At 39.9% G+C, this 26,717-nt stretch overlaps 1 pseudogene; it reads right to left on the bottom strand.

Moving 5' to 3' along the window:
- Positions 1 to 1,043: 1,043 nt before the first annotated feature.
- LOC129666145 (tRNA-splicing endonuclease subunit Sen15-like) overlaps positions 1,044 to 26,717 on the bottom strand; it is a 41,819-nt pseudogene continuing 16,145 nt past the window's right edge.

The following is a 26,717-nucleotide window of genomic DNA, read 5'->3' as shown; positions in this document are numbered from 1 at the left end:
TTTTAAAATTTTTAAAACATTTTATTATAAAAGAAATACAAATAACAAATGAAATGTCAAGAAGAGGCAAATTCACTCATTTACTGCCATGCCCTCCTATTATAGTCACAATTGGTATCCTGACTGTCAACTTTTACAGTCATCTATGACCACATTCTAATTCTCTTGTGTCAATTTCCTCACTGTGGCATTTCATCTGTACCATTCGAGGATACCTGTCTATTGACTACAGATGTGAAAGTCTGCATGTAACTACACTGTCTCTGATAAGAAAGTTCTAGCCTAAATGCTCTATATTTGCAACCACTATACATTTCCAACTGAGAAGGCTTTATTCTTTTTTTACTCTTTCAAACAAGTATGCTTTTATTTATTACACTTTATTCACTTTATATCCCCCATAAGCCCCACCCTCCTCCCCTCCTGATCCCACCTTTCCTCCCCCTTCTTCACCGCATGCCCCTCCCCAAGTCCACTGATAGGGGAGGTCCCCCTCTCCTTCCTTCTGATCTTAGTCCATCAGATCACATCAGGAGTGGCTGCATTGTCATCTTCTGTGGCCTGGTAAGGCTGCTCCCCCCTCAGGGGGAGGTGATCAAAGAGCAGGCCAATCAGATTATGTCAGAGGCAGTCCCTCTTCCCATTACTATGTAACCCACTTGGACACTGAACTGCCATGGGCTACATCTGTACAGGGGTTCTAGGTTATCTCCATGCATGGTGTTTGGTTAGAGTATAAGTTTCTGGGAAGACCCCTGTGTTCAAATTTTCTGGTTCTGTTGCTCTCTTTGTGGAGTTCCTGTCCTCTCCAGATCTTACTATTTCCCACTTCTTACATAAGATTCCATGCACTCTGCCCAACAGTTGGCCATAAGTCTCAGCATCTGCTTTGATAGTCTGCAGGCTTTATTCTCAAAGAAAGCTTGTAAATTGGGACTCCTTGAGTCAATCCTAACTACCTCTGAGATAAAAGACAAAGCAGGCAGATGGACCTCAAAAATCCAATCTTTCAGGAATAGAATCAGCACCAGGAAGGACAGCTGTTATCTCCTAAGAGAAATATTCTGAGGGTCTGGCAACATAAATCCATCAGTAAGTTTATAGTAGACAATCACAGAATCTGACTCCACTGTGGCCAAAGTAAAAAACATCGGCAGTTCCGGGTCACTTTGCAACTTCTGAGGTGCCTTCAAGATTTCCCTTATCTTGCTATGGCCGAGGGAAGCAGAAATGGGTACAGGGACCACCATCTGTAGCCCTTCTGCTTCTATCTCAGTGCCAAGGAGGCAGATGAGTTGTAGTTCTGGTAATCTGACACAGTTTACTTCATGCCAACTTTTGCTCTCCATGAGATCTAGGTAAACCAAGAATGCTATGTAAACTTGGGTGGCATCTCCTAGACCTAATTACATCATCTCTAAGTACTTAAGGTGTGTCTTTATCCAGGTGACCTCAGGAGCCTATGTGTGGGTGCCGCCCTCGCCACCTCGAACCGGACCAGGGCCAGGGCCGCTACAGCCTGGGGTGCACTTGGAACCCAGGAAAGTGCAATTTGATATCACCAAATTTACTGAAAATGTCTAACAACAAGAACAAGAACATCAACCTTAAATCCTCTACAATGACAGATGTTGATGAAGATGTGTAGAAATGGAAACCCTTTCACACTCTTTGTGGATATCTAAATTAGCTCAACCATTATGGAAAAACAGTGCAGTGTTTCATCAAAAAGTTAACAGCAAAGGACCCTCCATCCTACCAAAAGAACGCTTGCTCAACCATGTTCATAACCGCTTTATTCTTATTAGCCAGAAACTGGAAAAAACCTAGATGTCCCTCAGTCGAAGAATGGATAAAAAAAAAAAAAGTGGTACATTTACATAATGGGGTATTACTAAGCTGTTAAAAAATAACATCATAAAATTTTCAGGCAAATGGATGGAACTAGAGAAAAAATATTTTAAGTGCGGTAGTTAAAATGAAGAATAATCATGTTACAATTCACAGACTTAAAGAGGCTAACTAACAAGGAGGGCTCAGTGGGGGTTGGGCACATGGATCTTCCTGAAAACAGGAAATAGAATAGATGTTGTGGGTGGACTGGGGACAGGTAGGGGTGGGAACAGGAGGGATCAGGTGAGATGGGAGAGAGTACTGGGAGAGATGACTCGAACTGGAGGAACTTTTGGGGACAAGGTAGAAAGTTAGTGCAATAGAAACTCCCAGGAATCTACAAGAGCTACTCGAGCTAACACTCCCAGTAATGGGTCATGTAGAGCCTGAATTGGCCACCTCTTGTAATCAGGAAGGACTTCTAGTAGAGGGATCGGGACACCAACCAAGCTACAAAACGTTTCACCTACAATTTGCCCTGCCTGCAAGATGTGCTGGGGTAAGGGTGTCACAGAACTTGTGGGAGTGGCCAACCAATGACTGGTCCAACTTGAGACCCATGCCAAGAGAGGGATCCCATGCCTGATGCAGCCTGGAGGGCCAGGACCCCGATGCTGGATAACCCAGGGACCTAGGATAAAACCAAACACGACCAGAAAAAAAAAATTGACAGAGCTATCATATGCTTTAGACAAAGAAAATAGAATCAGTATTTTAGAGACATCTGCATTCATATGATTATTGTAGCACTATTTAAAATAGCAAAGAAATGCAAAAAAAAATTAAGTATCCACCAATACCATTAGTGAATAGCAGGAATATGGTACCTATATATCTTGAAACACCATCTAGCCATGGAAAACTATAAAATTCTCTCATTTATAGAAATCTGAGTTGAGCTAATGATCAAATTAAATAAATTAGGCAGATTGACACAAGTACTAGGTGGTTATTCTAACATAGAAATGTAAAGAGTTTATTTCAAAGCATTCAAGAGTAGAATGATGGTACTCAGAGACTGTGAAGTAGGAGAGGCATTGGGACAATTTAATTAGTGTGTCTAAGTTATATTTAGTAATAAGAAAGTCTAGTGTGCTATTGCACAGTAGGATAGCCATTGATTACAGCTAATGAACTGTGCACTGCATAAGGCATGAAGAAAAGATTTCAAAATATTTTCTCCATAAAGAAATAAATTGTTGAAGAAATAGATAAGTTTAACTTGATCTGAACATTGCACAATGAATATATCTACTAAAATACTGCAGACATCCCATACAAATGCATACTTTTGTCTTGTGGATCAATTAAAGGTACATTTAGGGCTAGAGATGTGGCTCAGTCAGTAACATATTTGCTATACGAACATGAGAACCTGCTTTCAGAACCCCAGAACCCCATAAAAGCCATGCATGGCCCTATGTGTCTAGAATCCCAGTGCTGTGAATCTCGAGACAGGCAGATTCTGGAGCTCACTGGGTAGCTAGCCATCCTAGCCAAATCACTGAGCTCAAGGTTCAGCTAGAGACCTGTATCAACAAAGATGAGGTGGAAGAGTGCTTGAGGAATACATTCAATGTCAACCTATATGCATGTACACACAGACACCTACATGTACACTTTCACACAATCACACAAACCACAAACACACACACACCATAGATGCATAAAACTAAGTTAATTTAAATAAAATAGATTGTCAAGTCAATGTCACATTGTGTATATTTCATTTTCTCCAGATAATGAAAAAATCACTAAATTATTATTAAAAAGGGAAAGTAAAGAAACCAACACAACAACAAACCCACAAGTATGCCAACAAGTTTTAGGGAGCTAATTCCAGATGACTTCTTTGTACATAGAAAATGAAATGACTATTAATTCTCCAAGAGCACATATTCTGTATAAGACATATTCAGAGTGAGTTCGCACCTGGAGAGTATTCATTTGAGGACATATCTTTTCACAACCTGCTATGGTAGTAAGATGTTTCTACAGATCAATGCAGAAATTGAAGGTAAGGAAGACACCTTTAAGCAATCAGGGTGTCTGTGTGTGGCTAATGTGCAATGAAATTCTCTGGCCCAGCTGCCCACCCATAAGAAATTTCAAAGGTTGGATCTTAGGGACAATTTCTGGAAGCTTAGAAACAGTGGCAGGGACATGTCCAAACCTTACCCATCACACTGAGAGAAAACCAAATGACGGTCTTATTAGTATAGAAAAATCTATCAATCTTAAACTTTAAAAGGAATTTTATTTTTGTCTTCCATTGTGTGTATATGCTGTGTACAGCTGAACGTGCTTTTGACATTTGACAGAAGCCAGGAGAGAGAATCAGGTTCCCGGGAACCAGAGTTACAGACAATTATAAGTTGCCCAATTTTGGTGCTGGGAATTGAACTCTGAACTTGTGTCCTTTGCAAGAGCAGTACACACTCTTAACAGCTGAGCCATTTCTCCAGCTCCTCAAATTCCAAATGTTTGAAGTCTTGACTTGAGATAACAAGAAAACAGAAAATATGTTCTGTTGTAATGCATCACACACTGAACCCGATTAGATGAGGACAATGGAATAGCAAACTGTGAACAGAAAAATGAGGAGGATGTTAGATAGATGGAGAAGAATCTGGTCCATCAGAAAGATGGAGAAGCAGGACTAAGAGGAGGCAGAGCTGGAGATGTAATAGGCTCAGAACTAGGGGACACAGAAAAGGAAACTATCCTTTTAAAATGAAAGACGATATTTAGAATTATGATTATAATAATGCCTACGCTAAAGGAGGGGGGAAGAAGAAAAGAGTAAGGAGAAAAGAGGAAGGAAGCCTTTGGAGAGAGAGAAAGAATTGAGATACTGAAGAAGGAAAGAAAGAAAATGGCTACACCAACCTCAGGCGCACTAACTAATGTTGCTGGGTGTTCAGAATAATCATGGAGACAACAAGAGTAACTTTTTTGCTTGTTGTTTTGTTCTGTTTTGTTTTGTTGAGAGACATTCTCTGGCTGCCCTGGGTCTCGCTATGCAAGCCAGGTTGGCTGCAAACTCACAGAGATCTGCTTGCTTCTGGGACTAAGGGCATTTGCCAGCACACTTGGCTTAGGGAATGTTTTATAGGACAGTATGGTATGGCTGGCTCTGTCCAGTATTTTATTACTCCAAATAGAGGGGAAAGAAGGACAAACATAGCAGTCTTTTTCTCATATGTGAGATGGGTGTGTGTTGAGAGGTTCTCTAATGAGTAAAACTTGCAGAACACACACAGTCATGCACACAGATTTACTAAATCATCTTATATGGAGATAGAATGTTGGCACACAGCTGAGAGCCCAAGAACTCAGTCCTTGAGTCTGAGTGCCTCAGCACTTGGGATAGTCTCACACTGGCTACCTCACATGGAGAGACCAACATCCCTGGAACTTCTCAGCCTGTGAGGCTGGGTATCTCCGAGTCCCCAACCTGGTACTGAAAACCTGCAAAGTCCTTAGAGTACCACTGGTCCTTAGTCAAGGAGGGAAGTGTGGAAACACAGGCTCTCTCAGGAAAGGAAACAGCAGCGGCAGCAGGTCAAGCAACTCAGCCCCAAGGGGGAAGGCTAAGCTCAGGTGAATGCTTCTCTTCTGTGTTTCCCCCTTTTACCAGGCTGTTATCAGAAGTTCCTATCCATACTTGAAGCAGGTCTTCCCACATGAGCTAAGGCAGTCAGGACAATGTCTGCCTGTCATCATCTGCATGTAACTATTGATCCATCCACAAACAAGTGACATGAAAACACAAGGGGGAGAGGAGAGAGCAAATGAGAGCAATGGGTATGGGAACATGAGCAAGTAAAAATACATATGTGTGTGTGTGTGTGTGTGTGTGTAAAAATATCTAAAATGTTTACAGACTTATTAATTTATAAATGATTATTATATGTGCAAAAGTTTCATTGACCCTCCAGTATAAAATTTTCTACAAGTTTACTTTAATGTTTGGTTTTTATTCTAATTCAAGTTCATTATAATATCTTTCAGCTGATAAATAAACAAGATTACTCCAATGCTGGATGCTGGTACTGTTTCAGAGCAATTCATACATAGGATTTATATATATAAATTATATATATTAATACATGTATTAATATACATATATATAAATTAGTAAAAGCTACAGTTAGTTGTCATTATGAAATTACAGCAGAATGTCTTAAATGCTGAGTTGAACTATTTTTTAGAGGTGATTCAGGAATCCTTAGCTTGAAGGCAATGTTTTTGTTTTTGTTAAGGGTTATTTGAATGCTTATTTGTCATGTGAATAACTTGAACAATAGAGACAAAATAGGGAAAGTTCTAACCAGCAATATAATTTCTGGATTTGTGGGATTATTGATAACATTGAAATAAACCTGATTATTTTTAAGTCCAGAGACATGCAGGTTAACTCCCCTTCAGTCTGGAAGTCATAAGATGCTAATGGTCACTGAAGCTGCTTTGTGTGAGGTTCATGTTCTTATTCCTTCCAGAAATTTGTGATTACATTTACTCATTTTAAAATAATTTAAAAAAAGAAAAAAGAAAAAGTATAAAAAACAAAAAAATAATAATTTAAATTTATTTTGACGTATACAGTCATTTGCCTACATGCGTATCTGTGCACCACTTATGAGCGATGCCCACAGAGACCTTTAGAAAGCGTCAGATTCCCTGGAACTGGAGAGACAGATAGTTGTTGGCTGCCATGTGAGAGCTGGGGTTTGAACCCTGGTCCTCTTGATGAACCACGAAGGCACCTTCTATACCTTTTTATTTCATATATGCCCTTACTCCATGAAGAAGGGTTGAGAACTGGTGGGTAACCAGGACCTTTAGTCTTATTCCTCAACAGTCTGAATTAAAACAAAGTCAAAGACAGAGTGTTTTCTGAGATATGGATATGCAGATGCAGTCATTGGCACAGTTCTCTGCCATCAGCTCTGTTTACTGTGCATTCTTGACTGACAGTGTGGGTGATGCTATCAGTAAAGCGCAGAAAGAACGGGAGTGGAGGAGACCTTCCGAGGCAGCATCTCTGCTCCTCCAACGCTAGAACAACTGCTTGCTGACAACGAATGATGTGCTTCCGTTGGGGTGTCTTCTCAGACGAGTTGAACCATAAAAAGTATTCATCATGCTTCTAAGTAGAATTTTTTAAATGATTTTTTTTTCCTGTAGTTTAAAAAGCATCGATTGATGCAATTTTAAACTGGGATATACAAACAGTTACAAAAATAAGTCCATGTTAAAATTAAGACGTATTTTCTTCTGAATGTCTTTTTAATGAAACCAGCAGCTGGGTCAAACGTTTCCTTATGTAGTTATTAAATAAAATATGACCATATAAGTACCCAAATCAAACACAGTGAGCAGGGAAGTCCATCTCTCGATTCGCTCGAGGCTCCATGTTCAAGGCAATTAATTGCCTTTTAAATCTGGACCACAGAAATGTGTCTCCTTTGCTCTGAATGTTGCTAATTTTTTAAAATTCTTTGTGTCAGCAAATTAATTGAAACTATGTGTGTATACTGGATTACATTGAAATCACTGAGTATAAAAATGCTGCTGTTGCTTTTTAGCTTAAAATGTATGGCTTAGCAATTTAAAGCAAAAATTATGAAGTTGTTTATGGGAAAACTAAGCACGCTGTAAAAGCCACTAAAATAAAATATTTGAGATAAATTTAGTGGGAGAATTGAAACCCCAAAAGATTAGTTTAACAATCGAATTGCCTCACTTCAAGTCTTAAGAAGTTACATTGCATAATATACTAAATAATAAAATTCTTACTTTTTAAAACAAAATCTATACGTTGACCTTCTTTCACTTATTTTATACAGTCAAAGTATATGACTTTGGTCTGTAATGGCTCCGGAAGCTCAAGATAACCTTTAAAACTTACGTAGAACCTGGGTTTGTAGTTTCATGGAAAGAGTTTAAGAGTGAGTTGATATTCTATATAAGTTTTCCATTTTTTTAAATTAATTTATTTATTATGTAAACTGTGTTCTGCCTGAATGTACACCTGAACGCCATAAGAGGGCACCAAATCTCATTATAGATGGTTGTGAGCCACCATGTGGTTACTGGGAATTGAACTCAGGACCTCTGGAAGAGCAGCCAGTGCTCTTAACCTCTGAACCATCTCTCCAGCCCCAAATTTTCCGTTTTATTAAAATGGTGTTTGTATTGTAGTAGATAAGTAACAGGGTGTTACTTATCTCTAGAGTTTGTGCTTATAAACTCTGAAGTTAATACATTTGAACAACTTCATCTTGTATATATTCATTAACTTTTCAAAAAACTGTGACACAAATTCAACAAATCAAGCCATGTCAAGAACACTTTAACTTTGTCCCATTAAAATTATCGGCTATTTTAAACTGGTGTGTGTGTGTGTGCGCACGTGTGCGTGTGTGTATGTTTGTGACTGTGTTTCTAGATACTGGAGATCAAGCCAAAGGCCTTCTGCATGTTTGCTAAGTGCCCTACTGTTGGACGAAATCCCCTGCTAAAACACTGAAAAGATCACTTACTATATATAACTTTGTAACGTCATGAAAGGATGATTTGAAAAACATGTAATCACAGGATTATGGAGATTTTCTAAATGTTGACCTATTTCATTATACAGTATAAAGGAAGGAAGACAAACACTGTTTTTCTGTCTACTTCATCTGCACAATACTTCTGACAACAGATGCCCGTAGGCTTGCCCTAGACACCAAGCAATTCACTGGCCCACACCAGCTAAGAACTTAGAGTTAACCAAAGTTCTGTTACCACATACATGTATATCCCGTCAGATCACAGGAGTTGGGGGCCCCGACCTACAGGACTGCTCTCGCTTCATGTGATGCCCGTTTGCTGTTGCCATCTATGCGTTTGACTGATGGTCAGTAAGCCAGGCTTTTCACTCCCTACTCTTCAGGTTTTATTCATTTGCTCCGGCAGCATGTAGAACTAAGCTACACATATTACTTGTAAGTATTGGTTTATTATAGAGGACATTCCTGAGTATACAGATGAATGGCCAGATAAAGACATGCATAGGGCAAGGGACAGATGGCCATGTCTTTTGCAGGAGCAGCACCCCTTAGCAACATGCTCAGCACCTAAGAAATCTCTGGAATGGAGTCCTTCAGGGTATTATAGAAACCTCATAATGTTGGCATGAATGATTTAATGGGCTACTGGTGAATGATTCAACTTTCAGATCCTATAAGCTCCAGGAGGCTGGTGGGAGGGCGAAGCCTCCATCTTTAAGCATGCTTTGAGCATTCCTATGAGCAACGTCTCTCCTGAAGCAATCTAGGACCAACCATCTGCCCATTAGAAAAGGAAAGGCGATCTTACCACTTCAGAGGTTTAGAGAGCTTTAATAGTGAGGTGCCAAGAATTAAAGATCAAATGCATGTGCACTCATCCACATGTGTGAACACATACAACACACACAGCACTTATAAAATATACAACTCACACACAACATACAACACTTCTACACAGTTTGCAACATACATAACACACATATAACACACACGGAATGTACACAACACAAATATGCATAGGATATACACAATGCATACAACACATAAATTGCACACACAATACACATGGAACAAACACACAAACACATATACAACACATACATCATATAGCAAATGCTCCTGTCCTCTCTTGTCCTTGATTTCCTTTTCTGTGATTTCTGTTATCCAAGGTCAATTATGGCTAGAAAATACAAAATAGGTATTCTATAAATAAACAACTCATAAATTTTAAACGTTTTGCCATTCTGAGTACTGCGAGGCAATCTCTCTGTAACATACAGGACATGAATCATCCCTGTTTTCAACATAGTTCTGGTGCTCGCTTTATAGGCTCTTTAGTCATTAAGTAGAAAAAAAAAAAAAGAAAACATAGCACAGGCAGGGCCTAGTTCCCTGAAAGGTTTCAGACGTCCACTAAGGAGTCTGGAGTGTGTCCCCACCTAGATAAGAAGGGTCCCCTGGATCTTTTTATAGATCACAACATCACACACACTATATAAAAGTCATATGAGTTATTACCACTGATGTTGGGGGTTGATCTGATGCTTGTATTTTGATGGTAATTACTGGCCCTCAAGATACACCTATCCTTGTTGAGGATAATGTCTGCCTAAGACATTATATCTGATTGGTTGATTAAAAGGCCTAAAACCTGGGCAGGACAGGGTAGGCTTGGCTAAGGTTCCCAGGCGTTGGGAAGAGGAGAATCTCAGGAAGAACACAGACAGATAGATAGGAAGAGAGGAGGAAGAAGGACAACAGGATGGGGTAGCATGGATTAGTGTGGAGAATAAACCACTTGGACCAGGAGGAAGGACTCCAATAATGGCATGGAAAGGCCCAGTTGAAGAATACAAGCAAGTATTTATAGATTATGGATGGAAGATAGCCCAGATGAGGTTGGTTAAAGAGGATGTCATTAGGTGGGTGCTGGGAGTTAGACAGTGAGGTTAATGAGACAGCATAGGTGAAATATCTGCCCAGCCCAAGGCAGTTATAAAATTTAACAGGTGTCTGTGTCTTATTAATTATGATAGCAGGTTAAATAATACCACCATGATAATCATAGGGCAAATAATAAACATTAAATAGCCCAACACCAAATTTAATTCTCAACAACACACTGATCTCACCAAAACAGTTCTTTAAGAATTGAATTTGTCAAGTTCATGGAGGTATATGCATGTTTTCTAAAATCTAATTTTTACCTAAATTCTGATTTTATAATTGACAACAAATGCTGTCAGTTTCACTTTGAAGTGACAGGATTACTTTGTTCATTTTGGAGGAAATATCCGCCAGGCGTAGAGCTGCATAAGTGCAGTTTGTCTGTCAATTGCTCTTTCAATTTACAGTGATACTTCATGAATAAAGCCACTCACTTAACTCAGACTTAATCACTCTTCTTATGTTACTAGGAAACAGAAGTTTGTATGCATACTTTTCCTGACACCCAGAACATTAAGAAGAAAAATGCACAGAGTTTAGATGAAATAGATTTAACTTTTACTGCTTCATGAAGGACAAATAAGTGAAACAACTTCTAACGCTGAGTGCACACAAGTGAATTTAGGGATTTCTGGGACAACGTAGTGCTAGTGGCTTGCTTTGTAATCATCACCCAGTGATGTGTGTTATCCCTTCTTTTGTACTGACAATACAATGTGGAAAAAGGAAAACAAGAAACATCTGTCTTATAATGACAAAGCTTAACTTCACAGCCCCGTCATGGGTTTTGAGCATTGCTTAAAATTTGGAGGACTAAAATTTAAGATTCTCTGAGTGAAACATCATATTTAAACCACACAGAACACCAGGCTATCATAGAAACAGTAGCTACTGGTGGCTTATTTGAATATGTGTCATATGGGTCGCCACTGAAACCTGACATAGAACATTTGCACGGCAAGGCATGAGAAAGAAATATGGGTAGTAGCAACAGCAGAAAATGTGGTGAGTCAGTGAGGGGACGGGGAGGGCTTAGGTAATTACATGAAGGATCATTGGGTTGTCTAACACCTGTTTTTATATGCGAAATATGGAGTCGAGCTTGAGTCACAATGAGTTATTAATGTTAAAAACTTGGAAATCTGGAAAATGAAGCTCTTTTGACACTAGTAAGGGAACTAGGAACCTCCTCATATGGTTAACATCTCATAACTGTTATTAGTCCCCAACTGGCCTTTTCTAGAACATGGCATCTACATACTGTCCACATTTTCATGGTACAAAACAAAACAACGCCCCAAAAAAGTAGAGAATTTATAACAAGGTTGATTATTAAAATTTCATCTTAATGTGCTTATACTTCTATATCAGTGCCTGGCTCAGCCATCCTCAGAGAAGCTTCCTCCTGCAGCCGTTAGGAGCAAATTCAGAGGCCCACAGACAGGAAATATGCAAAGAGTGAAAGACTTTGGGACACTCACCCCTAAATGAGGTATCTCCATCAAATCCCTCCCCTCAGAGCTCAGGAAACTCTATGGAAGAGGAGGTGGAAGGAGCATAAGAGTCAGAGGGGATGGAGCCCACCAAGGAAATCAGGCCCCTAAACAAAGCATAGGTGACACATAGATACACTCACAGAGATTATAGCAGCATCCACATGACCTGTGAGGGTCTGCACCACAGGGGGCCTAGAGCTGAAAGGAGAAGCTGGTATAGATTACCATTTCTAAGCCAGAAGCTATCAGTTGACAGCCTCTTGTAAATGAGATATTAGTTTTCTCCAACAGATTCTCACAGGGGAGACAAACTGCTCCTAAGAGCAGGTCCCATGCCCAGAAACAGATGGCCAACATAAAATAAACTCACCTCCATCCTTGGAGGTTCTTTGTCTCAATTTTCAGTCAGATAATGTTGTTGTTGTTTTTAACTGTTACAGTTCCTTGGTGTATTTACTTCGACTTCTAGTTTTGTGTTTTTATGGTAGTCCTGTGTGTGGCAATGTGGGTGTCTCTGTGACTATACATGTTTCTTGTGTTTTTCTTTAGATCTTTTTCTTCTGTTTTTTTTTTTTTTATCTTATTGCTATTTTTTTGTTTGTTTTCTCTTACTATCCTTAGATGGCTGTTTGTTTATTTAATGGGAGACAGAAAATTTATGGATCCAGATGGGAGAGAATATGGGAAGGAATTAGGAGGATGAGGGGGAGGGGAGCCATCATCAGAATATATTGTAGGAAAAAAACTCCAGTTTTCAATAAAAGAAAAATTAATTTTAAGTTCACCCCCCGAATGTTAGTATGAAAGGGGTGAGAAGAAAATGGAGCTGCATCCTCAGCATAATTATCAACACACACCCACTTCATCCCGTTTACTCACACACCAATTTCCTCATCAAAAATTTGAGTAGAAAATTAGTGGCAACAACTAGGGGAAGACACGTGCCTGTTAAAACATTTCATGCATATTTAGTTCAGGACAGATGTATAGTTATACTTTGGCTGTTACCATCCGGACTGTGGCGCCTACATATACTGGCCATACTCTCCACGGCACAGAAAATTAAATTGCGGAATTTCTAACAAAACCTAACATCTCAAGCCAACTGAGCAATATGAGAAGATTCCTACTGTCTTTGCTACAGTTCGAATAGTTTCCTCTTCCAGATTTTCAAGTTCATCATGTTGATAACTCATTTTGTTTCTACCTTGACCCTAGATTTGACATATAGAAACAAGTGTCTACTGGCAGAAATGTTAGCTCAGTGATTATTTTGTGTTAATAACTGTGTGTCGATAACAAGTAATTTATTGTGTACTGTCACTGGCCAAGAAATTCTATCTCTGAATATATGCTGCTAAATATAATTCTAATTTTCTGCATACATCAAGCTACAGGCTCTACGTAGTAAGCAAATAAGTTGATGCAGAGGGCTAGAAGGAGTAGACTGCAGTAAAAAGTAAAGTTCAGGCATGGCGAACAGCCATTGTGCATGACTGAGCAGACAAGGCAGAAAGAAGCTGGTGATAAACTGAAAATAAAACGTAAGAGATTACAAAATGGGGAAATATAGTTACAGTAGTTGACAGTAAAGAATAAACGATGAGACCCGATACCTCTTCTAACTTTCCAAATATGTATATGGTGCACTAAACAATGTGGGCCAAATTTCTAGATGACTGACACAGACGGGGGACAAAGCAAAGACTCCTGTCGTCACAGTGTTTCTATTCTTTCAGGTGGAGATCAATGTGTCTATTATACCCTGTTTTCAGTTCGTGTGAAGATAATAAACACCATTTATTAAAGGGTCCAGCCTCTGGGTGAGGGCAAGGGTTTCAGCCTGAAGAGCTGATTGGCGTGGAGGCACCACCAGGAGTCAGGGCCAGCGGCTAAACACTCCTTTATTCAGGAAGAGACAGCCGGTTATATGGCGGCCAATCAGGTTCCTCCACACCATCTCTGCGCTGACCAATGGATGTTCGTTTCTCCACAGTCAGGTCAGATACTTTCCTGGAAGCCGCCCCATGTAATGCGGGAAGCCCTAATGGCCCTTTGCCAGGAAGGCCCGCAAAAACATGACTTCACTGTATTCAGGTACCGTCTTGCTCCAAATCCCCCACACCCTGATTATCCCTCATCTCCAAGTCTCTGAAGAATTAATGAAGGGTTCCAGAGTGAGAGAGAGAAAAGTCAGGTCAAGATTGTAGGGTATGGATGTGTCTGATGCGTTGGACACACATCAAAGAAGGCATTGTGGCCAAGGAAAAAAATGAGAGAAAAAGCAGTAGAAATGCCCAGCAAACAATGGAGATCCAATAATCTGGCCCGTGGGTCTCAACCTTCCTAATGTTGTGATCCTCTAATACAGTTCCTCATGTTGCGGTGACTCCCAACCATAAAATTATTTTGTTGATACTTTGTAACTGTAATTTTACTACTGTTGTGAATCATAATGTAAATAGCTGAGATGCAAGGTATCTGATAAGCAACCCCTGTGGGGGTTGCAACCCACAGGTTGAAAACTGCTAATCTGAGCCATTCTATCAATTATAGCTTTTTACTGAAGATAAACAAGATGTAAGGCCTCTCTTAAAAGTATTCAGTGAGGGAAAGGTCATGGCAAGAGTCTTGCCTAGTAGGTGACATGGCTATCCTCTGCAATCCTTTGGTCTTGAGAGTTGTTTATGCCAATTGCACATCACTTTTCCTCCTGGAAGGACCCTCAAGCTAAAGAAATGGGACCTTTGTCAGAAAGTAGCATACCAGTGATCTCTATAGGGATGACAAAGTTTCTGAGGATTAACCTGTGGTTTGAGAAAGTAGATTTGCTCATACTCAGCCCCAAGAAAAGAGTGAGGGGTTAGGTAGAAGGGACCTTTGTGATCCCTTCTGTTACAAAAACTTCAGTTTGCACCAAAAAGACACATCATCTAAGTTTCAGAACGACAACCAACCCTAAGGCCTGGTCTCCTAAGAGGCTCAAACTGTAGTTAGTAGTGAAGATCTCTATTCCTTTGGAATGCTAGGAGCCTCTGTGGAACTCTTTATTCCTCTATTCAGAACAATAAAGATAAAAGAGATCAGACACTAATGAGGTATCAGACATGGTTAATATTCTGACATTATATTGCATACTTTTCATGAGGTTGTAGTACCTGTTTGATCACAGATCCTCAGTTTGTACAATTGTGCATACAACATACTAGAGTTAAAAACTCGAGGGAAGATAGGTCCATAGAGAGGGGAAGGAGGAAGAAGAGAGTCAAACTAGAAGGACATGATAATTACTTTTAATGTTGCTGCTGCTGCTGGTGCTGCTGCTGCTGAGACAAGGTAGCTAACAAAAGCTATTTAAGGAGGGGAGCGTTTGGCTCACAGTTTGAAGGTACAGCCATCATGATGGGGAAGAAATGGCATCAGGAGAAGGAAGCAGCCAGTTACAATGAGGTCCTAGTCAGAGAGCAGAGGTGAATGCTGGTGTTCAGCTTGCTTTCTTCTTTAGATTCAGGATGAGGCCACCAGTTGGTGGGATGGTGCTGGCCATGCTTAGATTTCCCACCTCAGTTAACCCAATCAAACTCCGCAGACATATTTAGAAGTCTCCTAGGAAATACTTGATCCAGTCAAGTTGATATAAATATTAATAATCATGAGATGATAAGGCAGGCTATAACAAAGTCAACGGTTCTGAGCTATAATGACATAACAACAAAAAGTGTGCACAGTCAAGGCAACTGTGCCCTTCTGAGGAAGCAAGCTGGAGGCTCCATATACTTCTCCTAGACTGGTGCTTTAGTTCAAAGTTTAGCTTCTCTGAACTGGCTCTTCAAACCTGAAGTAAAGGATGCTATTGGCCTTTGAAAGTCTACCGGATTTAGGTGACCAATGAAATGAACAAATCCTTATTATACTCTAGAGCAGAAATTCTCAACCTATGGGTCAACCTTTAGGGATTGAAAGATCTTTTCACCAGGGTCACCCAAGACCATCAGAAAACAGATATTCACACTACGATTCATAACAGTAGGAAAACTACAGTTATCAAGTAGCAATGAGAATAATTTTATGTTTGGGGGGTTTACCACAATATGAGGAACTGTATTTAAAGGGCCTCAGCATTAGGAAGGTTAGGACCACTGCTCTAGACACTAATGGAGATTTCTAAACATAAGGTCTTTAGATTAGATTAAGAACTGCTGTGAATAACATAAAAGAACCTGTTTACCTATGAACTTGCTATAACTTGAATTATCTATGAATTTTTATCATTTTGCCTTATTTCTCTTACTTCATATTAATCTTACAAGATAAGGAGTTCCATTATGACATGACATGTTGTATATACTATAGTATGGTTATATTCACCTGCTTTGCTTACTCTTTTTATTCATACCTTACCATGGTGAGAAATACCAAAACAACTGGTGGACTTCCATCTTCAATAATACATAGTTTTTAAAAATGTCTTCCATCTGCTCCTAGGTTGATAATAATGATGATACCAATAGCAAATAACAATCCTAGTAGTGAACAGTTATTTGGGTTCTTATTACATGATCCACTTTTGTCTTGACCATTTATGGGTTACATCTCAATTCATAGCAATATCCTTGTTAGTACTTCACCTCTATGGAGAAGATGTGCTAAGAAAAGAGATAAAGAAGGAACCACATGAGCAATGCTTTGAGAAAACAAGGAAAACTGATGACAGTGTGTACCTGGTGATGAGCCTAATGGTGTATTAATCTATTAAAATACAGCAATGGTCAAAGGTCAGGGACATTTAAAAAACTGATGCCCAGATTAGCAAGTAGAGTGGAAGCATTTTCCCATGCACATTCACATAGAGGCCACAACAGGACCTTGGTGGTTTCCTTTATAATTCTATGCCTTCTTGTCTTGAGACAGGGTCTGTCTCATAACTTCAGCTACATGTGTTGGACAGAAAGCTTTTCCTTGAATTCTGGGATTATAGGCACACATAGCTATGTTAGCTATTTTTAATAATTTTTTTTGTCCTTTGAGAATTTCATACATGTATATGATGTATTTTCACCACATCTAAACCCTACTTCCCTCTTCTGTCTCCCACAATATTTCCTGGACACAGCACCCCTTTAGACTTCATGGCCACTTTCTTTTTGAATTCTGTTGAATCCACTCAGTGCTGCCCATGTGTTCATGAGTGTGAAGCCATCCATTTTACATGCGTGCCTGGCTTTTTATGTGGATGCTGGAGAATTAAGCTCAGTCCTATGTTTGCAAAAATGTATCTTATGCTTGAGCCATCCCTCCAGCCCCATGGGGAAAACATTTGAGTCAGCAAAAACCTTGGCCATATCTAATTAATTCATACGCCGTTTTGAAGAATCTCATCTTTAAATGTAGACTAGACAGTATTCCAAATGTCTCATGAAAGGCTACTAATTTGTACCTTCTTATATCTATAATGCAATGCTTGACATACTACAGGAACTTAATAAATTCTTAGGACATTCAAATTATTACAGATTTAACAGGAGATTAACCATAACACCCACTGATATTTACTAAGGTCATGCTCAAACTTTTGTCATAAACTCCAGTCCCCAGAGTTGTTTTGCTAATGTGGTCAGAATATTCAAACCCATTCAGGTGCATGCTCATTTGGAAGCTGACAAGGAATGCTATGTAGTTCCAGCTCACAGATGCTCCACAGCACACACAGGCTTTGTTGGTTGTAAGCTCAGACCTGGCAGAGAGTCAATGACCTGCTTCCCATCCATCAGCTTCACAGAGGTTAGAGTATTAATGTTAATGGCCAGGTATGCTCAATTACCCACATGCTCTACCAGCATCTAGAAAAATGTCATAGTAGTGATAAATGAAACCTTTCTAGGTAGTTTGTAGTTTCTAATTACATTTTGAGTGTTGAATACATTTTCTCTCACTTCTGAAAGTAACATATTTCCTCACTTTCCTCCTCATAATAGCCCTTAAGAGTTCAGGTTGGCTCTGCTTTATGAGTGAGAAAACTGAGCATCAGAGGAACTAAATGCCTCACACAGTTTCACACAGCTAACTATCTCAGTTGGATTTGAACAGAAACAGGCTGTACAGATGCAAACAAGAGCCTAATATGAGATCACAAATGCTTTAATATGAGATAATGGATGCAAAGGACTAATTAACTTGATATTCTAGTTGACTTATTTTGCCACTAGGTAAGCCAAGTTTATGATGCTTCCAACAATAAATGATCCAATAACAAAGCCAAGAGAAATACATCCAGGTTAGAAAAGGGGCTAGGTTTATAGCCCTGGATGTTTGCAAAGAGTAAAATGGCACAGACCTCTGAAAAACTGCTAAGTCCATGGTATGAAGAAATGGCAAGATGAAGAGGCCAAGGGTTCCCCATGGTCTAGACAGGTCCTCTGGGATTTGCATTTCTGTGAATGGTTAACATATGTCAGTATGCAAAAGGGGCATTTGTTCCAAGCATGGTGAATAGTCACAGACAATGCTAAATAACCACATGATGTTTTAAATTAATGATGCATTTTCTTAAGCAGGATATGCAGGAGAAAATAAAGATACTCCCCCAAACAGAAGAGAGCTGTACATTCAAAATAATTTGAAATTTACGCAGGAAAAAAATAAACAGTATTTTTTGATGCCAGAGAAGAGTTGGTTAATGGATTGATGCACATTCATCTTAGTGCTGCTTTTTAAAATGATGTCTGAAAATGCTGTGTCCCAGAAATGCAGGGCCAAAGGGAATTCAAAATAATCAAGATAATTTTGGGATTGCCTATCACTTCTAAATTGCCCTGGGTCTCTCTGTCAGTATAAGATGCCTTTGAAAATGCTTTTGTTTCCACTGTACCAGTGAGCATTAATATTCTTGGCATCATAATTAGAAAAAGATGAAATAAACAATTCAAACAAAAGTTCAGCGTAACATATATACCTTAGAGAACGAACAGAATCAATTTGTACTTCCCAAAATATTTAAGGCAGCAACAGAATATGGTCACACACATACGTAAACATAATTGGAGTTTAGGCCCTTCTCTTCTGTTTAGTTGTGTGACCTTAGATGAGTCATTGAACCCACGAACACTAGGAGGCATGTGTAGAAGTTAATGCTAGTAATTGGGTTCAAAGAGTATAAAAAGCTATGTAAACATTAATAAAATCCATTTTCTGTTGGAGAGATGCTTTCTATTTAAGCAAAGTTAAGAGACTACACAGTGTGACATGGGCATTCCAAATGTGCCACAGAAATTCAGGAACACGCAAAAAGTTAATAGGAGAGGTTGAATTGAGAATTGTAGAAAAGAGCATTATTTCCCATAGAATGCAATATTGGTGAAAATGCCTATCAGATAGATGGTAGGCATTTAAGGTGGTTGAAATGAAGGTCCATGAATCAACATAATGGCATCTAAAACTACCAAGGAGGATTGAGAGTACGCACAGGCCATAGCAAACCCAGAATGCGAAAGTTTGGAGTTCATTCTCAATCAGAGAAATAACTCAATGAAGCGTGCATTAGAAGAATTAATCTGGGTGTTATGTAGAGTAACTTGGAAAACAGAAGTGTGGGAAGCATAGAAGGTAATTTAAGAAACTCCTGAAATATTCCAGACAAAAGGTGAGGACAAGCCTATAAGGTAGCAGGAAAGCAGAACGGGGAGGGGGTGGGGTGGGGAGTGGCCCACCGCAGTAAGAGTTGGAAGGAAAAAAAAGCTCAGAGCTAGGGGAGATAAATGAACCAGACAGCAAGTGATGGAAGCCCCCAGAAACGCCAGCTTTAGGAGAAGGCGACCAGTTTGGTTTTACCTGTACTAGTTTGGGGAATTAACAAAATTACCAGTCTTTCAGAAAACTTAAGAAAAATAAGGGTACTAAAGACAGAGCAATGAATGAAGTAAAAGAATTGACAAATGAAGTAAAAGAATTAAGCAGGTCATGAGGTATATACCTAATTGATAAGAGTCTTTCAGACACTCTGCTAGGACACCTGACCCTGTGACTCCTAAGTGGCAGGGGCCAGACTGAGTGACACGGCAGCACTGTAAGCTGTAAGAATCATGTGCAGCTTTTATCTTGGTCTCTTCATCACCTGACCTTAGCGCTGTGAATTAGCATGCCTGAAGTTATCCCCACCCCCTACCATGGCTGCCATGCTCTGAGAAGGGCCCCACGAGGCATGTGGAGAGGTGACACAGAGAAATAGCTGACCTAGTGCAGCTGTCCTGTGTATCCCACCCCAGGACTTGATGTCTGAGGGAAGTAACCTTCCACAGACCCCTATTCTCAATCAGCACCTGACTGCAAATCTGTGCAAAGACCCCATCCACCCCCAGAACCAAGAGACATAATTATAGACTTAAGTGGCAAGGGCCTCAGGTGATCTGTTAAGCAGACTCCCACCTCTCGTCAGAGAGACAGCTGGAAGACAGATGTGAACGCTTTGGTCTCCTCCCAAGACGTGTTCTCCAGTGTCTGAGGAAAGGCCTTAAATACTTAGATTTGATTTTTGTTTCTGAAATGGGTGAACAATGGCTATCTGGAGCAATATTTTATTCATAGATACAGGATAAAGCGAAAGGAGTGAGTGGGGTGGAAAGCCAAATGCATAAGCCGAAGGGATAAGTTCTACTCGGGGGCTTTGATCTTATCAGGTCTTATTTTTTGAAAGGAAATATTCAGAAAGGTAGGATTAGAATCCGAGGGTGGATTTTTGTATGAAATTAAATAGGAAGTGAAATACAAGGATAAGGAACTTTTATAAGAAGGAGTGGGGTCTGGAGAATGTCAGAGAGTATTGAAATCCATGCCTAATGAGTGCGAATTTACAATAAGCCTATCAGCGGCATTACGACTTATGATTCACTAATATTTGTATAAAAGAAGAGTTTCTGAGACTGATCAAGGATCACACCCAAGGAGAGGGAGAGGGAGGTCCTTTGGAGTCTCCGGTGGGCTGAGAGAGTGACAAATGAAGCCTATAGAGCACAGAGTAAGGCAGGTCTCAGTGTCAAGGGAAAGACAGGATCCATAGGAAGTGCAGAGTGTAAAAGAAATAGAGGATAAAGAGAAGGCCTAAGTGTTCACAGGATCTTTAGATGTTGAGCACAGCTTGTTCAAATGGCCTGGGACTCAATTTGTTTCAGATTCCAGATTTTGTTGGATTTGGGGATATTCTCACAAGTATAATGAGGTAACATCTCCAATCTAATCACAAAACTCATTTATGTTGTATATGCACCTTGCTAGCAGAACATGAGTAATTGTACTTTGAATATTTTTCTATGTGAAATACTTTATGGTATAAAATTCTTTATATGTAGTATCATATTAGGACTTGATTTTTTTTCAAGGTTTGGACTATTTGGGCCTGAAAAAATTTAAACTAGGGATGCTTAACCCATATTTTAAGAAAAGTAGGGGGTGTAGGAGAGAAAAAAGAAAACTATAGACTGAATGTCCCCCAAAATTCATGAATTGAAATGCACTCTACATTACTCGGTGTTAGCAGGCAGATGTGAACACACCATGAATGGGATTAGTCACATTTTAAACAGGAACAAGAGAATGATCAATTCATTTTCCCATCTTCTATATGAGGGGGCAGCAGAGGGACCAGCTTTAAAGCAGAGAGTCATTATAGGCACTGAACCTCTGGGCATCTTCATCTTGCCCATCACAGCCTCCAGAATCAGAAGAAACACACTGGTAATTTATAACTTCTCTGTTACCAGGTGTCAAGTTACAACCACACAGTAAGATCGGGGAGGGGGGGGGAAATGGCAACAGGAAGTGAAGCTATTACTGTAACAAATGCCAATTGCTGCGTCATATTTTTCTCACGTGGTTCCAAGATCTGCCCATAAGGGGCCTAGGCTGCAACAACTAGCCATTTGTTTTGCTTAATGTAAAGCAAAATGCTGTCCGCTATGAGAAGTCAGTTGCTATTCGTCGTCTGATAGGAGCCACTGACATGAGAGTTTGCTGGCCGCAGGGTCACTGAGGGAACCAATGAAGGCTACAGGGCATGTGATAAAATTTTCTTCTTGTGTTGGCTGGTTAAAGAGATGCCAGAGGACACGAGAAGAAAATGTCCCCTTCTCTCAGAAAGGCTGTTTGTGTCTATCAGTCATTCAGACAGGCTTTATAAGTATCTGGGCCACCCCCAGGGAGTGATCCCAACACAAAGTCATTCTTCAGGAAAGACCTAGCTACTGATTTCACTTTTCAGCCCACTCACACCAGCACCGGAAGGCTTCCTGAGCAACACTGACTAGATTTCTAACAAAAGCAGAAACTTCTTTCAAGTCACATTGAAGAGGTACTGTAGGATCTTAACGCTGACCACTGAGGTCAGGCCTGATCCAAACAGTCTCAATTACAGCTTTCGTTATCAAATATTTCAAGTCATCACTCTGACTTCCCCCTCCCCTTCAGAAATCTAAATGGAGTGCTCAGCACTGGTCATTGGCTCGCCAGGTCACCTGCTGGTAGCTGCAAGTTACTCTCATGTTGTTGAGCTCATGTTTGGCATTTTCTATCTGACCCTCCAGCTCAGGCAGAAAGTCTGTGTGTGTCTCATCTTCATGTATCACCCTGAAGTGAAGCGCGGTCTCCTCTGTGTTTACGAGGCTTCCAACATCTTGCTTTTTTCCCCCCTTAGCTAAGCTAACCTGGCTTCCCCTGCCGCTCTAGCCTCTCATTCAGACCTTTCAGCTACTGGATGATAAGGAGAGTTATCAGTGTCCTTTTCTACTAAAGCCTCAACTGGTCATTTCAACTTCAACTTCCAGTTACTCTTTCAGATCTTGGAACTGAGTCTTTTGTAACAAGTAAGCCCTTACTTTTGCTAACTATGCTTAACAGAGTTATTCAAGATCTTCTATCTCTTTTTAATCACAAGTGAGAAAGCTAACATGACACTTTCCCGATCTGTAATGAAGGAAAATAGAACACAGATACATGTGATTTCTCCCAAGTCACTACAAAAATCATAATTAGACTCTAGAATTTAGATCACTAGGCATTTAATAATAGGCAACATCTCTACAACATGAAAGGCAAACCTTAGGAAAGAGCCCTCCCCAGAGGAAGAGAAATCTTTCAGATATACATGGTGGCCCATGTCTTGAGGCCAGTATAGTTTAGACAAAATGGGTTCCAGGACACCTAGTACTAAATAGTGAAACCCTATCTCAAAAAAAGGCAGAAAAAAAAGAAATTATATTTTTTAATTTTTTAATTATTAGTTACATTTTATTAACTCTGTACCCCAGCTGTATCCCGCTCCTTCATTCCCTCCCAAACTGTCCCTCCCTTCCTCATCTCCTCCCTGCCACTTTCCAAGTCCACTGATTGGGAAGGACCTACCTCTTCCCCTTTCATCTGATCCTCTTTTATCAGGTATCTTCAGGACTGGCTGCAAAGTCCTCCTCTGTGGCCTAGCAGGACTGCTCCTCCCTTGGGGGGTGGGGAGGTCAAAGAGCCTGCCACTGAGTTCCTATCGGAAATAGTCCCTGTTCCCCTTCCTATGAAAAACCAATTGGTTACTGAGCTACCACGGGCTTCATCTGCGCAGAGGTTCTAGGTTATATCCATACATGGTCCTTGGTGGAGTGTCAGTCTCAGAAAAGACCCCTGTGCCCAGATATATTTGGTCTTTGTGGAGCTTCTATCCTTTCCACGTCATACAAACTCCCCCTTCTTTCATATGGTTCCCTGCACTTTGCTGAAGGTTCGGTTATGAGTCTTAGATTTTTGACAAAGAAGCCAAAACCATTCAATGGAAAAAAGACAGCATCTTCAACAAATGGTGCTGGTCCAACTGGATGTCTACATGCAGAAAAATGAAAATAGATCCATATTTATCACCCTGCACAAAACTAAAGTCCAAATGGATCAAGGACCTCAACATAAAACCAGATACTCTAAATCTGTTAGAAAAAAAAAAAAAGGGGGAAGAGCCTAGAACTCATTGGCACAGGAGACAACTTCCTGAACAGAACACCAACAGCACAGGTTCTAAGAGCAACAATCAATAAATGGGACCTCATGAAACTGAAAAGCTTCTGTAAAGCAAAAGACACTGTCGTCAGAACAAAACAACAGCCTACAGACTGGGAAAGAATCTTCACCAACCCTATATCTGACAGAGGGCTGATATCCAGCATATATAAAGAACTAAAGAAGTTAAAAGCAATAAATCAAGTAACCCAGTTAAGAAATGGGGTACTGGGGTATGGAGCTAAACAGAGAATTCTCTGTAGAGGAATATAGAATGACAGAGAAACACTTAAAGAGAAATTATATTTTACGTGAAAAGAAAAGTTGTTTTCTTTTTTTAAAGCAAAACACTGAATTTTATATACAATTCTTTACTTAACAGGAATTTACGTATCTGACAATATCAGGTCTCTTGAGCTCAGCAACAACCTTATCAAGAGAATTAACATTAGATTCAAGAAACTTGCTCAGGAGGAACATTGCTGTGCTGGTTAGTTTTCTGTCAACTTGACAGGAGATCCTATCATCTGGGAAGAGAGAATCTCAGTAAAGGAATGTACTTGCTTCGTATTGGCCTAGAGGCAAGACTGTTGGATATTTTCTTGATTGCTGATTGGAAGGTCTCAGCCCACTGGGGCAGTGACATCACTGGGCAGATGGTCCTGGGTTATACAAAAAGCAAACTGAGCAAGCCAGTAAACAGTGTTCTTCCATGGTCTCTGCTTCTGTTCTGGCCTTCTGTCTGAAGTTCCTCAGTGATGGAAGATAATGTGAAAGTGTTAAGAGCTCTTTCTTCAACAAGGTGCTTTTGGTCACGGTGTTTGTCGTAGCAATAGAAAGCAAACTAGATCAGACATCAATTTAATTTCCATGCAGTTCTAGCAAACTCAGTACCCTAGCTTGGTGCCCCAGTTTGCAGCAGGTTTCAGCCTACGAGACCATTAGAATTGAAGGAAGTATAAGATCACTAATGTCAGTAGTCATCTGATAATGAGAGCCAGAAATCCTAAAAGAAAGGGGAATGAAAAGAACTGCTACCTCTGAGTGTTGGGGTGAATAGCTCTAAAGATTGCAGCAGTAGCATTTCTTCAGCAGAACCATGTCACTGAGGCCCATTAGAATTACCTTAAGTAATGAGGCACAGATTAGAATATGCTTTACTTTCCATTATATAAAAGTCCCAAGGCTTAGGGAAAGCTAATTTTATGCTTCTGCCTCCTCCTTCTCTTCTTCCTTCTCCTTCTTCCTCTTGCTATTTTTGCTGTTGTTGTTTATACTGTATCGGTTCAGAGCTGGTCAGTGTTTAAGAGCATTGGTTGTTTTTCCAGAGGACTTGGATTCAATTCCCAGCACTCACAGAGCAGCTCACAACTGTAAGTTCAGTCCCAGGGGATATGATACCCTCCTCTGTGTATACTACATGTATGTGATGCAAATATGTGTGTTTATGTGTGTGTACATACATACATACACATATATTCAACCAAACCTTCATTAACATGAAATAAAAATAAATAAAATCTCAAAAATATGTTGTTTATTTTGTATAAAACTAAAATACAAACACAAATATACTTAACAGGTGCAATGAGATATAATATTTGAAATAGGACCTGTTTCTGAACATTTCAGTTTAATAAACCTCTAGTTAGCCCACATATAACACAAGAGAATCTTATAGGCCTGCCTCTTCCTCTCCTTCCTCCTCTTTCCTTTTCTTGCTACTTTTCTGTTCTATGGTTTATTCAGTTTACAGAGAAGTTAGATGGACTGTGAGGGGCAGCACAGAAAGCACAAATTCGGTCATGAGACTAGACTTTCTTTAAAAAGTTTAATTGAAATGTAATTGTATCGTGTTACTCTGTCCTCTTTACCTTCTAGTCTTTCTCATCTGCCCTAGACACCGTGCACCCTCTTGAAAAACATGCTCTTTTTCTTTGTTATTGTTACACACATAGACACACACACACACCATAAATACATAAATAAAGCTGGCTATGTCCTTTTAATATTACTTGTATGTATATGAGGTCACAGCTGACCATTTGGTTTTGGATAACCTTTTAGGGAGCTTATTCCTGGGGAGGACCATTTCTCCTGCTCTTAGCATCCCTCAATTGCCTGGAGTTCTTTGTCCGCAGGCAAAGCCATGTGAGAGGCCCCTTTCATGTGAGCATGTCTACTGCTGTTGTACTTCTTTGGGTCTTTTTTATTGCAAACGGAAGCTTCCCTGAATTGGGGTGGGGTGGGGTGAGGGTGACACTCATCTGTGGACATAAGGATAAGTATTTAGAGTGTACTTAGGAACCATGATGATTCAGTAAAAGGGTGTTAGTAGGCTCTCCTTGAAGATCTATGACCTCACTAGACCTAGGTAGTTGGCTAGGCATGATCTTGTATGTGGCATGACTTCCCTCATGTTTAGTGTGCCTTAAGTCCAATGAGAGAGCTGTTGTTTACCACCATTATTATACTTGGCATTATACCCTTAGGGGTATAATATACCACTACATATTATAAAATCCTAGACATGTGCTTTTCACTCTTTTACCTTCCTGACAAATTTGAGCTGATATTATTAAATGCTGCAGTACTCCGGGAATCACGCCATACTGCTTACTGTTTCGGGGCATAAGCACTGCAGCTGGTTGAAAACTAATCCCTTAATCATAGCATGTAAGTAATCTACCAGTTATGTAAGTAAGGTGTGACTGAGAAGGTGCCAAAAAGTAAAGTATGACTTTTATCCCTACGTAAATATTATCCTAGCTATCAAAGGATCCAAAATATTTATTTCAAA

Source organism: Psammomys obesus, unplaced genomic scaffold (assembly GCF_907164565.1).
Source record: "Psammomys obesus unplaced genomic scaffold, mPsaObe1.curated_primary_1811, whole genome shotgun sequence".
Taxonomy (NCBI): Eukaryota; Metazoa; Chordata; class Mammalia; order Rodentia; family Muridae; genus Psammomys; species Psammomys obesus.
Note: the sequence above shows the minus strand (reverse complement) of the source record. Positions and strands in the feature narration are given on the sequence as shown.